We start from the raw sequence: 12,208 nt of genomic DNA, 5'->3' as shown, positions 1-12,208 counted from the left end.
ATTACTGCCAAGAAATTCTTCCTCAAGTTGAGCAGGAATTTTTCCCCTGTAGTTTGAATCTATTACTCTGTGACCTAGTCTTTGGAGCAGCAGAAAACAAGCTTGCTCCATCCTCAATATGACACCCCTTCAAATATTTAAACAGGGCTATCATATCACCTCTTAACCTTCTCTTCTCCTTGTTTAAGACAACTCTCTTCAGTACTGAGTTTCCAGACCTTGTTTTGGAGTGAGGTAGAGAGGAGCAAACGCCAAAGGAACAGAAATTATAATAAGACACCAGGTCTTAATCCTCTCCACATGTCCTCTGAATTCAGCCACCCTGTGATCACCATGATTATTACTCTCATTAGGTGCATTTTGAGTGTTCTGTGGATGGGAAAAGAGAAGGGCAAGAAATAATGATGATAAAGAAAGACTCCTCCTGTACCTTTCCATGAGAAAAAGCAAACAAGAATGGCTTGTTGTTGTTGTGTGCCTTTAAGTCGTTTCCAACATATGGCAACCCTAAGGCAAACCTATTGTGGTTGTATGCAAAGGCCTGGTCTCCTAATGTAGAATAAACTTGAACAATTATGGGGTTTTCTTGGCATGATTTGTTCAGAGGAGGCTTGCCATTGCCTTCCCCTGAAGCTGAGAGAGTGTGACTTGCCCAAGATTTCATGGCCAGGTGGGGAACTGAACCCTGGTTTTCAGAGTCATAGTCCAACACTCAACCACTACTATACAAGTTAAAAGTGTGACATCCCTTTGGAAGCAGAGGGAACTTTAATGCAAGCATCTGGATTTATCTCCTTTTTACACAAAACAGAGCAAGTATGCAGTACTTGATATTTATATGACTGATGCCTAATCTATACAGAATGGAAGAAGACACAGATGTTGTGGATTTAACAGCCAGCAAGGGCAACTAAAGCTGGTTTTCTTTCTCCTCCCCCCTGTAATTTTATTCCCTTCAACTGCCTGGATACCCACTTAGCCAACATAATTCCATTTCCACTCTTGTTGAATTTGCTACTTGCAGGACCAGTCCATCCAATTGGGACGCATGCTGCATGACCCTGCTTTGACCAGTGACTTCTCTCCCTAGATGGGAATACAGGATGTGTGTAATAGCGGCATATGCAAACTGTAGATTGGAAATGAAGATAGTATTTTAATAAAATGTGCATAGCATCTTGTACAGCATTTTAAAGTAACTGTTCTCATGGGTTGGGTTGGGTTTGGAACACGAGGGAGCAGCATAAACATAATATAGGATTCAATAAAATATTAAGTTAAAAATGGGGCAAATCCTAAGCAAGCTTAATCACAATATAAATCCTATAGTGTTTTTGTTGTTGTGTACAACTAGTTGCTTGGACAAAACAGTAGTGTTTGAGTGGGTGCATGCTTTTGTCTGAGCCCCAATCTTGGATTGTATTTTCTTTCAAAGCAAAACAAGAACCTAAAAAGATTTATTTGGCATAGATTGACAAGAACTCACTTTGGACGTTTGAAATATTATTCTCATTTGGTGCAAATAGAGATTGGGGAGACGCCCTCCCTCCAATGCTATGGGGTTCCAACTCCTATCAACCACAGCCAGCATGCCAGGAAGGATGAGGGCTGTCATCCCAAAATATGTGTAGGGCTGCCCAGGAATTAAGAATTAATGTGATTGCTAGGGCTGTGGTTGTATATATGTAATACCTGAGTCTCCGTTCTGAGAAACCTATACCCTTCAACTGTCCTAATTTGGTAAGAATAGTCCCAATCAATCCTTTGTCATCCCACTTTTACAGCTCTTTTTAAAATGTCCCAGTTCCCCTCTTCTCATCTCACTTTCTTCCTTTGTCCTCAGTAAGCTTTTGTACTCAGTGTGCTTGGGGAGTGGGAGGAAAGGATGGGGCAGAGTTGTGCCCTTCCCACTAGGCTTGAGAGAAATAAACTGCTATAGCCCCTCCTAGCTTGTGCGATTTCTAAGAACTGTTCTAAAGCGTTCTCAGAAATCGCGCCCTCTGGAACGGAGGGAGACGCAATTGGAATCCTGGCGGCAGTGGCAGTGTTCCCTTGTGCAGTAAAATACAGATCTTAGCCCCATCCCATTCTGTGAGCTCCCGTGCGTGCACACATTTTGTAATGCAAATAGGGCCTGTGTGATAAGCTTGACACTGTAAGAGAAGGCGCTCCTAAATGGGAGAGATTTCAGGTCAAACTGCCACTTTTATGAACCCACTGGCTAATCTTAGGCATGTTTCTTCCTCTAACCCCATCTCTCTTGGTGCCTCAGAGTATTTCTCAGCGCTAGCAGTCAAAAACCTCTGTGAAGCTATTCCATCTTTTTTCCCCTCTTTACACTTTAATTGATTTTCTCTGGTAAGAAAATGACAAAAATGGGGGAAAGATTGTGGGAAGTAAAGGATTATGGTTTTAGGACAACGACATTAAATTCACTGAATGAGCCAGGGTTATGGTATAATTAAAAACCTGGATCCCCTCTTACAGATCTCATTTTACAGGGGTGTTGGTAAGGGTAATAATACTGACTTACCTGATAGGTTTGTTGTGAGAATGCCAAGTGCATGATCTGAATCTTTGCAAGAGCTGTGCAAATGTGTATTACTGTTGTATCACACGGGTTCAGAGGGAAAATAGCATATTTGAAGCATTACTAATATGATGCTGAGGGTACAGACTGCAACAGGTGACACCCTAAAAGGTGTGTGTGTGTGTGACACCACTGTTTCCTATGCATCTACCTTTTGGCAGAAACGGGTTGTGGCATTCACCTGTGTCTGTTTAAAATGCTGAAGAGATAGTGTAAGTAGGGTGAGGCTCAATGGGAGGAATGGGGAGAGGCCTCAGATTTCCTCTAAAAAAATACATTTTAATTTTAATTTTTTAAAAAAAAGTATTTAAGAAAAAATCTTTTTAAAATTTAAATCAACGCATCTTACCAAGTTTAACTTTAACCACATGAAACTATGTATGTTTAAGTTCATTTAGGCTGTGTGTATGATATTGTAATGTAAAGGTATACTGTATATACTCATGTATAAGTCTAGAAATTTTAGTCAAAAAATTGATCCCCAAAACCTAGGCTAACTTATCCATGGGTCAATATAAATACTATACTTTAACTCTTATTAAAAAGGGAACCGCCTCTTGGTGAAAAGCAAGAGTGTAATCTGCCCTGGAAGCACTGGCCTCCTTCTGCTGTCTCTTCCATCCAGCCTTTAGCATGAGCCAAAACAGTTATGTCTGCCATAATTTTGTCTTTGGCAATGTTTTCCTTTGCTTCCTCATTTAGAATAGATCCTTTGTTGCATGTCCCTAAGTTTTACCCTCGACTTATCCAAGGGTCATATCAAAACCCATAAATTTGACCCCCAAACCTGCCCTCGACATATACATGAGGTTGACTTATAGTCGAGTATATATGGTACAGTAATTACAATTTTGGTAGTTGTCTACTATTACCATTATATTCAGTGATATATGAGAATTATGATTTGTGAGTAATGTTAGTACAAAAAACATTACTAAGGATTCTATATGGTATAGTATAGGAGGAGGTCAATGAAGGAGAGTGTCACCCTGGATTTCTGCTCCAGGTGACACCAACTCTAGTGACACCATTGGCTGCATGTCACTTCTCAATGCAAAATTTAGATGTGTACAAGATGAGAACAGTGACTATTCCTAACAAAAATCAACCACTGTTTTTAGCAGCTTATATACATTGTCTACATTTGAGCTTTGTGTCCAGAAGTTATTACATTTTGTGGCTTTTTAGCCTCACTGTTTACATCCAGCTTTCACACTTTGCTCCATATCCATGTTATGTATGTTTTTTCTACAACTAACACTTCACGAGTCTGATGAAGTTTGTTCCAGTCCATTAAGATGTAGGCCATCAGAAATCTGTTTGTTTTAAAGCAACACAAAATTTGCTGCCTTAGCTGCAACAGGAAAATATAAAAGCTACTCCTCTAGCAGTTTCTCATAATAACAGGAAACGTAATCCTTACATTTTTAATCCTTACTCCTTGGAGTGTGTATGTGAATGCAGGTGTGTGTATTTGTTTTCAATAACCCTGTGCCCTCTAGTGGACAGTCCAATGAATGCAGGTATTTATTTAATTGTACACTTGCTGGAGCAAATTAATATTGTTTTTAACATTACTTTTAGCTGGACCAAGGCTAGATTGGGAACTGCTGAGTTTTGAACTTAGCTTTCATGGGTGAAAACCAAACCTTCTAGTTATTTCACCTCATTTTTGAAATCTATAACAGAAAATAAATCTTTCCCTGAATCAGTGTGTAATGGTGTAATGGTTAGCGGTTTAGACTATGACTTCAGAGGCTCAGGTTCAAATCTCCACCAAACCATGAAACTACTTGGGTCATCTTACTGTTTCTTATCCCAATCCTCACTCTCATTTTTGCTGTGATATTAAAATTAGATGAGACGAGACCACATGCACCACACTAAACTACTTAGATGAAACACAAGATGCACATGTGATTAAAACTGTGGAAGGAGGCATAGAGTTCATGTGGTCTAGCTGCATGCCAATGGAGAACTTATTGTTTTCTTCCTAGCCAGACCACTACAGGCATTCTGTTCTCTTCCAGCAACTTGTTTAAAAGGAAGGAACCCAAATTATCAAAAGGCAAGTCAAGGAATCCTGTCAGACTGAACTAGTGGGAAATGCAGACAGGCAGACACTGGATGCCAGCACACTCGCCACATCGATGCACTGGCACCATTGCAATTTGCAAACATTTATAGTTCTGTCAACTCAAGTTGTTGTCAAAGGAAATCATTTCTGGGACCCCAGGCAGCTCTTCTTCACTACCCAGTCACAACACAGTCCTTCACATCTTACATCTGACAACTTCCCATAGAAGAAATGGTAGTATAATTTTAATAACAGAATAGATTGATACATTTCATTAATTTTAATTTTAAGGATTTTGTTTTATTGACTTTTGTCTGAAGTATATCCAGGCATTTGCTGTCGCAGCTGGTGTGGAAAAACAGATTATATCTCTCAGCATCTAAAGTTTGCGTCATGGGGATAGATGCCCCTGTGTTTTTTCTAACAATTCCATCCGTTGGACTAAAATATACATGTTCCCTGACTCCAGTCTATTTTTTTTTACAAAACCCTTTCTTGAAATCACTTTGATAAATATGTAATGTAGTTTTAACAAAAACTGAAATTTGTTCCATATTAATTTGTCTAGACTACTCAATATCTCATTCCATATACACATTTCTGTAGAATGAATTATATTCTCCCATGATTGTTTGTGTGTGTGCTTATACTTTGTACAGCTCCATGTGTGTGTATGGGGGGGATGCTTCTGACTACTTGGTTAACACAGTAGTTCAAGAAAAATCAAGTCATTCAATTATTTTCATTTAATCATATCAGATAATCCTAGGAAAAGCTGTTAAAGCTGCAAACATATCACTTTACCTGGGAGGAAGCTTCACTCAACTCAAATGGACTTGTTTCTGGGCTCATATGTGTAGGAAAGTATTGTGACTAGGGCATGGTGCTCAAGTGTGTAGTGACTGTGCAACATCAAGTATTCTTGGAGGAAACATATTATCTAGGCTCACTTTGTCCTGGATGGGGTTTCTCCCCCCTGAATGAGCAGATACATAGTTTAGGAGTGCTCCTCAAACCATCCTGGTGACTGGAGGCCCAAATGGATTTTGTGGCATGGAGTGCTTGGCTCAAGCTTTGAGTGGTGCACCAGCTACAGCCTTTATTGGACAGAGATAAGCTAACCACAGTAGTCCATGCATTGGTAACCTCTGGCTGGACTACAGCAATATGTTCTACATGTGGCTGCCCTTGAAGGAGACTTGAAAGCTTCAGCTTGTGCAAAATGCAGCAGTTTGACTGCTTACTGGAGTACCATATAGACCAGGGGTAGGCAACCTGTGGCCCGCAGGCCGGATGCGGCCCGGCAAGGCCTTGGGACCGGCCCCAGCCCGGTGCTGCCGCCGATTGCCACCGGAGCCTTTGGCCTATCAGGAGAAGGCAGGTAAGGGGGGCAAGCGGCAGGCAAGGGGAGCAAGCGGCGGGCATGGGGGGCAATTGTCTATAGAAGCGTCCGAAACATGCATTTATATTAACATTTTTTAAAAAAATCAGCAAATTTTTTAGCGTGTCCTCCATATTTAAAAAAAAGTGTCCTCCATTTGAAATTTTTGTCCTACATTTGTCCCGGTTTATTTATTTATTTAATTCTTTTTAAAAATTATTTAATTATTTATTTTTTGGCTTCGGCCCCCCAGTTGTCTGAGGGACAGCAACCCGGCCCCCGGCTCAAAAAGGTTGCCTACCCCTGATACAGACAGTGTATCATGCCAGTCCTGGCACTGTCTCCCAATATATTTCTGGTCTGAATGGAAAGTGCTTGTGATGGCATTTAAAACCTTAAATGGATTGGGAACTTGATACTTTAGATATGTGCCTGCCCAAGGATTAAGGTCTGCTAGGTGAGGTGAGGTCTTTTTCGTGTCCCACTAGTGAGATTAATACACTGTGTTTGGACATGGGAGAGGGCCTTCTCAGCTATGGCACACAAATTGTGGAACGTCCTCCCCATGCAGGCCCAACTGGCACCAAAACTCATGTCATTTTGGTGCCAAGTTAAAACCTGGCTCTTCATCAAAGCCTTTGGACCTCATTAACTTATCCTAAATATGGTGTACATATTTTTTTTAAATTAAATTCTTAAAATGTGTTTTTAATTTAGTGCTAGTGTAATAGACTTTTAGTTTATTTATTATTTTATTATTTAATTTTTTTTACCTTGTTTTAATATTTTTGTAAGCCACCCTGAGATTTTTGATACAGGGTGGTGTATAAATATTTCAAACAAACAAACAAACAAACAAACAATCTAAAATAATATAGTGAACTCCTGCATGTTTGAGGACAGAGACTTTAATACCCCCAAACTAGTTACTCCTTGCTATATCCTTTGAAAGACTTTGTGGTACTGAAAACTGGTTTGGGGAGAAGAGAAGAGAGAAGGGCTGCTGAAAGTATACTGGTTATAGAAAATTTATTGAGGTTCTAGGAAAAATGCAAGAATTCCTCACAAAGGAGAAAGTGTGATTGTTATTTTGCCTCCAGCAACAAAAAGGTGTGGGGCAGCCCTGTGCATGAAAATGAATCTTCAAGGAACAATTGCTTCATACCGTATATCATTACCATATGTCAGAGTGAGGCATATTCTAAGGCATCTAATTTGAAGTTAGATTAAAGGACAGAAATGGTTAAATACAGAATTTAGTGTTATTGCATTTTGATTATCAAGGAGATTTGGAGCACTTATTTTATTTTCCAAGGCCACCCAGAGACCTTTTGCTGCCTGAAGCCACAGCACAATGGAACCATTCCATCTATGGAAACTAGATGGACTTTTTGCTGAGTCTTATTTCAGTGTTGGCATGCTATAGCATTTCCACCACATCTGAGGGCAGCAAGTTATTTTGACTGTTTTCCAATAGAGGGGAACTGGGCGGGGGGGGGGGGGAGTTCAGAAACAAAAGCCAGCAGGAAATAGTTGGTGTTAACTCCCCACATTTGCCCTTGGAAGGTGGTTGGCTTTCCCTGACGGATCAGGGCCTCAGCTGCCACAGCGGCAGCCCCAGAGGCCCTGATCAGCCGCTTTTCCTGGCCTCGGGAAAGCGGCAAAATGCCGCTTCCCTGCAGCCTGGAAAGGGGTGTCCTTGGGGCTTCATGCAGTGGGGAAAGGAAGAAAGGGGCTGCTCAGCCCCTTTCTCTTTGTATCGCTGGCGCGGCCGTTTAAAAGCCGCGCCAGTGATACACGCTGCTGAAGGAGTTCCAAAACGGAGCTCCTTCTGGCGCTGCTGAAAGGGTGCCACAAGCGCCCTCCAGCAGCACCAGGATGTCACATCTGTGCCGCGCTGTTTGGCTGCGGCACGGCCATGATGTCATAATGACGGCGTCCATGTAGAAAGGGTGCCGCCATTACAACGTACTAGGGTTGTGGGGTATCTAGAACCCTAGTACGTATCCAGGCCGGCGCAACTGCCTTTGTCTAATGTTAGCACTGGCCCAGGGATTTTCTGTCTCTGATGTCAAAATAAAACAACCTGCTCAAGTTAGTATTGTATATCTGCTTAGGGAACAATTCACTTCTCTGCCTTGGACTTAGGGTAGCTATTTATACAACATCAAAAAAGGCACAGCTTTATATAAAAAGTGTGGATTCTAATATATATTCATGATAAATACAAATTTAGAAATAATAACTATCATTTAAAGAAATGTATTTTGTATTTATAGAAATGCAAAGCAGAAAAGACTGTAAGCAGGTGACTAGTGTGCCTGTTTGGAATGCTGCCTAATTGCTAGCTGCTAAAGGGCAACATTAAGGCTCCTTCTCTCCATTTTTAATGTTTATCTTTAACAGCACTTAGACAGGATGACTAAGTCCAACTTAAACAGGAGATACCTTCATATAGAGGACTGTGCTCTGTAAATTAGGACATGCTGATACACAAGGAGCAAAATAGTTTTAGTGTGGTCAACTCTTTTTAACATAGGCCTAAATCCTATTTCTAGTTCCTATTAGAATAGACTCATTGAAGTGACTGCAAGAAAGCAAGTTAGTACATTCCCTTGAGTCAGTGGATTTATTCTACCAGGTACTATCAATTGGCTTTAGGCCTAGAATACAGAACATATGACTGTCCAGATATTGTTGGACTGCATCTTCCCTTAGCCCTAGGCAGCCTAGCTAATGGTGAGGAATGCTGGGAGGTGCAGTCCAAGAACATCTGGAGGCTGCTCACCTCTCCTTTGGGAGATCAATACTAAACAGAAAGCTCTTTTGCAGTGCTTCTGAGGCTTTGAGGTATGGAAATTCTTGATTTTCCCACTTCCTGATAGATGTCAAAGAAAAAGCATTGATATTTCTTTCCGTAGTGTGAAACAATCAGGATTTTTTTCCTTGCTGAGGACAGAAAATGTACCACAACATTTAAAAATGGTACATTTTCAAGAAACTCACACTGTTTTAATCAAAACTAACTTAGAGGAGGGGACAGCAAGAAAGGAGCAGCCTTGGTGAGGTTGAAGTGAATGACCAAGTATGAGAAGGAAATGGAACAGGCAGGCAGGTAAGGAAAGATGGAGAGCTAAGACTCCAAGCCCGGAAAATTCAGGGAGCAAGTTGTGCAAAAACTCAGCTGAGAAAAAACAGCAGCAGAGGAAGGGGAGGCAGGAGAGGAGCAGTCTTGGTGAGGATTAAGTGTTAAGGTGTGTAACGTTAGGGCTTAGCATTCAAGTAATGTTCAATTCCATTCTCTCCTTTTCAGTTTTGAACCATTCAGATGCTTATAAAATTGTGCAGTTTTAGTCAATATAGATATGCAATTCTGCCTTAGAGGGTTGCACTGTATTCCAATTGTGTAACTTTTAAGGCTGCACAGAGCAAAGTTGATACCAGAGCCCCAAAAGTTAGCTTTATAAGTAATGTGTTCCTATTATGTGTCATAGTGTTTTGAGAAGTAATGCACTGTTGTATTATGTCATGATGCTTTAAAAACAATTTGTTTTATTTTTCTTACTTTTTGTTATTTAAAAAAATCCTCAGGTTGAAGGGCACAACAAAAAAACTGATAAAATTTACTCAAATGCCTCTAAAATGCCGTTTCACAGTATCCTTTAAAAGTAACTAGAAAATGTTAGTCATTACACCAACAAAGTAGCTTCATTTCCACTATTCATATTGCTTTTGAATGTGACTTCACAATCCAGTTTTTAACCCTCATCCAGGTAGAAGGGACATTTTAGTCCCCAGAATCAAACAGCACCTTTTAAGTCCATGTTGTTGTTGCACTGCTGTGTGTCTTCAAGTCATTTCCAACTTATGATAACCCTAAGATAATGCTATCATGGGGTTTTCTGGGGCTGGGAGTGTGGAATTCTCTTCATTCTGTATCTGTGGACACTGCTATGGACAACTGGACATTTTCATACTCTACAATATATTGGCATTCTCACTGGAATCAGAAGATTCTCTAGCTGAAGGCCACTCAGGTGAATTTCTTTTTAAATTCTAACTTTAAGTCTCAGGCCGCTACCAGTATAATATTTGTTACTTCAAAGCTTTTCTTCACATCATTAGTACGAACAGTGCATAATCTGGACTGTTTCTGTGGTAGCATTAACCACTGCCTTAAATTTCACTAGCTTAGGTAAAAACATCGTGCAGTGTGTCTGCACCATGTACTGAAGAGCGTTAGCTGTGATGGAAGAGGCATGACAATGCCATCATACAAAATCCTTTCCCACTGCTTTCTGTGTCTGATGAGGACAATGTGTAAGCCTTTCTGCTCTTTTCTAGTCTCTGCTGCTTCAAATATTTTCTTATCTTGGAAACGAGCTGTGATGAGAGAAGGAGCATTTCCCCAGTGCATGATTTCAAGGATGGTGAAAGACTAATGTGGCTTAAAATATACCTTATTTTATAGTAGCCAAGATAACTTGTACAGATCATTCACAGTTAGTTTGAAACAGTTCCGGCATGGAATACAGACATCATTACAACAGGGTTTAGTGTAGCATATGTCACCAAGATGTGTCTAGGCATGTGTTGCTCTTACTTTATCCTCTTATAGTACACAAGCTAATGTGAGGATGCTGAATTTATAAAGGGGTGCATTGGATTGTGGCAGCAGGCTCAGACTCTAGCCTATGTATGCTTGTGAGCTTCTCTGTGTAGAAACTTCCCGGAAGGTTCACAAGCCCCCAAAGGTAAATGGCAGGACAGCAAATGCTCTCTCTGTGTTTCAACAAACAGATAAGATAACATATTTAACCATATAGCTAACAACATGCCAAAGGTTAGACTTTAGATAAGGACCAATTCCTGATACCTAATTACAGAAACAAACTCCCAATAAGGTCAGCCTGACTCTGAGCTGGTCTGTGGGGTAATTTCACAAATGCTGGTTGAGAATTCTCCTATATGCTTGCCTGAATGTTTAACTCAAAAAAGACATTTTTATATGGCACTTTTAGGGACCTAATTGAAGCATTCAGTAAGGTCTGTTGTTTGTTTCCTGTTTTCTAGTTTACTAGCCTTTACACACAGCAGTTAACATGTTAGTAAGGGTCACATATGCAGGAGATGTTACTTTTGCCTATGGTAGTGTTATCACCCCTCAACATCTGCTGAACACCTTATTGAAATTTTAAATATTCATCAAATCTCTCCACCTTGTCTGAGCCTTGTCATTTTCCATTATTTTGTATTGACTGATAATGGATAGCCAAGGTGATGAATTTAATAAAGCATTTATTGCAAACATCTTTACACAGAGCACTGGAATTTACAATTAAAGACACTCACTGGACTTCAGATGGCTTTTTTCATGTTGGTGCCATTGAAACATTAAATCCACATTTTCCCACATTTCCCCCAACATTCAAATAATAATATTTTGTGGGCAGGACAATGTAGTGCTTTTCTTGGTCTAGCTCAGTACTTCTCAAATAGTGGGACGGGCCCCCCAGGGGGGGCGCGAGGCTCCGTAAAGGGGGGCACGAGGCTCTGTTATGCAGAGGTGTACTTATAACAATTTTATAGACAAATGATACTATTTACAGTCGTGCGGGGGGCACGAAATGTTTTCTTCTTCCTAGGGGGGCATGACAGAAAATAATTGAGAAGCACTGGTCTAGCTAGTTCTGTTACAACTGTGAATGCTATGCAGACTGTGGGCTCTTCCACATTCGTTTAGCAACATCAGAGTGCAAGCAAGAAGCAAAAGTTATTAATGAGAAAGATTACACATGCCAGGACAGCAGTTTGCTTTTGCCTGAGCCTATTGGGAAGGGAAAGATTCTAACCTTTCCTCATCTCCTCCCTGCTGGATTAATTGAATGCAAACTAGTTTTGTTCTTTGAACTCAGTTGGCAGCAACTGAAGTCAGGATGAAAGGGCTAAAAGGAAGGAGGAGAGAGAAACTGGGACAATTTTAAAAACAGCTGAAAAAGTGGAACAATATAGTATTACTTGGGACTGTCCCTGCCAAACTGGGACAGTTGGAACACATGCTAGCATGGCCAGTGTGGAATTCTGAGAGCTGCCATTCAAAACAAATTAATTTTTCTAAGTTTTGACTGTTTTGAAACATTTGGAGAAAATGAACTCACTA

This window comes from Sceloporus occidentalis, unplaced genomic scaffold (assembly GCF_023333645.1).
Source record: "Sceloporus occidentalis isolate IW3139 unplaced genomic scaffold, rSceOcc1.0.p SCAF_2, whole genome shotgun sequence".
NCBI lineage: Eukaryota > Metazoa > Chordata > Lepidosauria > Squamata > Phrynosomatidae > Sceloporus > Sceloporus occidentalis.
The sequence above is the reverse complement of the archived record's forward strand: the minus strand, read 5'-3'. Positions refer to the sequence as shown.